The sequence below is a fragment of the Miscanthus floridulus genome, chromosome 4 (assembly GCF_019320115.1).
Source record: "Miscanthus floridulus cultivar M001 chromosome 4, ASM1932011v1, whole genome shotgun sequence".
Lineage (NCBI taxonomy): Eukaryota > Viridiplantae > Streptophyta > Magnoliopsida > Poales > Poaceae > Miscanthus > Miscanthus floridulus.
This window is the reverse complement of record NC_089583.1, coordinates 98,468,156-98,472,290: the sequence shown is the minus strand read 5'-3', so window position 1 is coordinate 98,472,290 and position 4,135 is coordinate 98,468,156.

Below are 4,135 nucleotides of genomic sequence, written 5' to 3'. Positions count from 1 at the left end.
AGGAGAAGCAGCCGTTCTTGTATCATCGGGTAAGGTTGAAGATGACAATCCTACATATGGTGACCTCTGGTGTTTGGCTCTAGAGTGGCGCATCCTTAGCGATGCTAGGATCCTATTTAGTAGTGGGGACCTCACAAATTGCATGTCTCATCACCTCCATCGCAGCGCATCATCTGATGGCTCTGAGGTCAGCGCCAAGATCTATGGCGCCGACTCCAGAGCCATATATTCTAGCGTCGAGGTATCAGCCACGTCAATGCCACCTAGGATGCTCTACTGTACATGGTTAGTCACCTTGGAGCCAAGATATGTGGCACCGAGATATGTTACCTCGGCGCCGTGAGTCCTGACACTGATCCCTAGGGTCAAAGATGAGTTTACATCTACATGAGGCCAAAGGTAAATTTTCTTTAAAAAAAAGAATCAAATTGTAAAAAATTAGGCCTATACGTGAATGTGGGAAAACAGAATGGAGCCACAGGTGTCCGTCAGGACACGATGTCTGGACGCTAGCAGTACTGGTGTCACCATGTGCTGATGGCCATGTTGTGCCGGCTCGTTCGCTGCTGCAGCTGGTGTTATATTTGGCCATGCAGCCTGAGCCCATCGGCCCAACCCAAGGCTCATTTTTTTGGCCTGGCCCAAGCATGGCCCGGTGAAAGGTCCTTGTGTGGTTTTGGTAATTGGGTGACAACCTAGGTGGACTAATTGTGTTTATGTGAGATACACAGGTGATTAGTCCATAGATACATATGTGTGAGCAACATATGCCATGAAGGTGAAAATGGCTTGGAGATGTTGCAAAGCTCACACATGTGATGATGAAGGAGCTCATTGCACATGAGACATGACATTGAGTCATGTGATCAAGATGGAGAAGATCAAGACAAGACTTGGCTTGATGGACCGGTTGCAAGCGTGAAGGGCAAGTCGGAGGCTTTGGAGCGATGGACCGCGTGGCGGTGAAGCTTGAGCAAGACTTGGCGCCGATGGACGAAGGCAACGGTGAAAAGCAAGTGATGTCAAGATCGATGAACCAATATGATCACATGATGATATGAAGTGGATCATATTATTGTTGATCATGTTGGTGCATGTGTTGCATCAACATTGGAGGAGATGGAATGGAATGCGCAAGGCAAAGGTATAACCTAGGGCATTTCATTTCACCGGTCATAGAGGTGTAGAGAAGTTGATGACCGGGTTTAGGATAGATGGTCGTACTGTCAAGAGGGGCAAACTTGTTTGCATATCGGTCATCTAGTGCCACTCGAGTGATCTAACTTTGCATCATCGCTAGGATTGAGTGGCGTGGCAAGTTGAGTGGCTAATCCTTTGAAAAATGAATGTGAAAATGCTACACATGGTGGTGTACACTTGGTGGTGTTGGCACATTTGCAAAGGAGAAGAAGTTGGAGTTGATGTGGATCAACTCGGTGATGAAACGAAGGCGAGAAGGGTTAGGAACTCCACCGGTGGAGTGTCCACCCATAGAGTGCAGACAGTCCGATGGTGCCACCGGTGCCCTATACAGAAAAGATAGGGTCTCATAGAGTGGACCGGACACTGGTCACATGGTGACCGGACGCTGGGGTCCTGCGTCCGGTCAGTGGTGGTAGAGAGCAACTCGGTGATGAAACGAAGGCGAGAAGGGTTAGGAACTCCACCGGTGGAGTGTCCACCCGTAGAGTGCGGACAGTCCAACGGTGCCACCGGCGCCCTATACAGAAAAGATAGGGTCTCACAGAGTGGACCGGACACTAGTCACATGGTGACCGGACGCTGGGGTCCTGTGTCCGGTCAGTGGTGGTAGAGAGCGTGCAGGCATCGGTCTTTGACCGGATGCTGGCGCAGGAAGTGACCAGACACTAGCAGGGTGCATCTGGTCAGAGCTGACATATGGTGATGCAGGCAGAGTAGAAGCTGGAGAGTGACCGGACGCTGGTGCTGCGTCCGATCACGATCGACCGGACGCGTCCGGTCGTGAAATATTGTTTCTGGAACCTTACTGGAAATGACCGGACGCTGGAGGCTCAGCGTCTGGTCAGTTAGAGCTGCTGCGTTCGGTCATCTGATGACTGTTAAGATCAGATGAACAACATTTGAAGGAGGAGACATGTGGCGAGTATCGCGTGACCGGACACTGAGGTCCAGCGTTCGGTCGATCGGACCGGAGCATTCGGTCGTCTTGACTTTTGCCCTGTGAAGGGGTAACGGCTCTATTTGTTCATGGGGTTATAAATAGAAGCCATGGTCAGTCTTGGGCCGGTAGCTAAGCACACTAGAGCCTTGGTGGCTTGTGTGGTAGTGCTTGGGAGCCCTCCATCTCACACATACTTGATAGTGATCATCCGATTGTGTGAGCGAGCGATTCTAGTGCGATTGCATCGTGAGGTTGCATCGAGTGGCACTAGGTGATCAAGTTGCAAGCTGGTGGTGCTTGTTACTCTTGGAGGTTGCCACCTCCTAGATGACTTGGTGGTGGTTTCCGTCGAAGCCCGCAAGAAGCTTGTGCGGCGCTCCAGAGAAGTGCTTTGTGAGGGGCATTGTACTCGCCCCACGGGAGCCGCGAAGAGCAACTTTAGTAAAGCGTGTCATTGAGCTACCCTCACTTCCGGGTAGGTTCTTGCGGCGCCCGACGTGTGGGCTTGGCGGGTGATGCCAATTAGCCACCGAATCACCAAGTGAGCGGTCGACACAACGGGGACTAGCATGTTGGCAAACACGTGAATCTCGGGAGAAAAATCATCGTGTCAACCTTGTTCTTCCCGTTGGTTTGTATCCCCGTTACACAAGCTTGCAATTACTTTCATATATATTGAGCTTGTGTTGTTGCTTTTATAATTAGTTAGCTTGTGTAGCTTGCTAGTTACCTTCTTGCTTGTGTAGCATAGAAGTAGCTCCCTTGCGTGGCTAATTTGGTTTGTGTAACCTTGTTAGTCACATTACTTAGTTTGTGTAGCTAAGTAATTGCGCTCTCTAATTTGGCATTGGTTGCCTTGTTATTGAGCATTGTTAGTGAGCATTAGGTGGCTTTGTGCTTTTGCTTACTAGCATATGTAGGAGCTCCCTTGTTGCTTAAAGTACTAGTGGCATAGGTTTATGTGACCTTGCTCCTAGAATTGGTTAGGTGAGCTTTAGCTAGCTCGGCACCTTTATTGCTTAATTAGTATCTTTAGAAGGTGCTAGAAAACATAGATAGAGGGGTGTAGTCTTGGCTAGACCGATAGTTATAATTCCGCACTTGTTTCAGTTAGCCGATGCGATTTATTTTAGAAAGGACTATTCACCCCCCCTCTAGTCGCCATCTCGACCCTTTCAATTGGTATCGGAGCTAGATCTCTCATTTGTGGTCTTCACCGATCCGAGAGGATGGCGGCTTATGGGCTAGATGTTGATTGTCCACACATTCTTGATGGCACATACTTTACACGATGGAAAAATTGAATGATATGCAATTTTAAGTTTATTTGCCCTCAAATGTGGTGGATGGTAGATGTAGGCTTTTCTCATATGTTAGATGAAGATAATCTAACTCAAGCACAAGAGAAATGCCTAGATCTTGACATCCAAGCTACTAACATCATGTATAGATCTTTGCATGATTGTATATTTAGAGAGATCATTGACATGAAGACCGCCCATGAGATTTGGAGTTATCTCAATGAGAAATATGGGACGGTCTCTGATGATGATGATGAGTCCAAGATAGAGGCACATGAGTGTGTTGAGCATAACCACAATGTGGTGATTGTGGAAGATTGCTCCACCTCATGGTCAAGTGATGATGATGATGATCGATCTACCACAAGTTCACTTGACAAGGTTGATGATGATGCCACAAGTGTTGCAAGTGATGATGCTACCCTATGCACACTTGATGGTGATGATGGTTCATGCTCAAGCCTTGATGAAGATGCTACTACAAGCTCTCCAACTACATCACCACATTGCTTTATGTCACAAGGTGACACCAAGGTAATAAATGATAATGTGGTTAATCATGTTGATTCATATGATGAGCTTGTCAGTAGACTTGCTAGCATGACCATGTCTTTAGAAAATGAGAAAGCTAAAACATTGAAATTAGAAAATGAAAACTCATTTCTAAAGAACTCTTGTGAAGAACATAAGA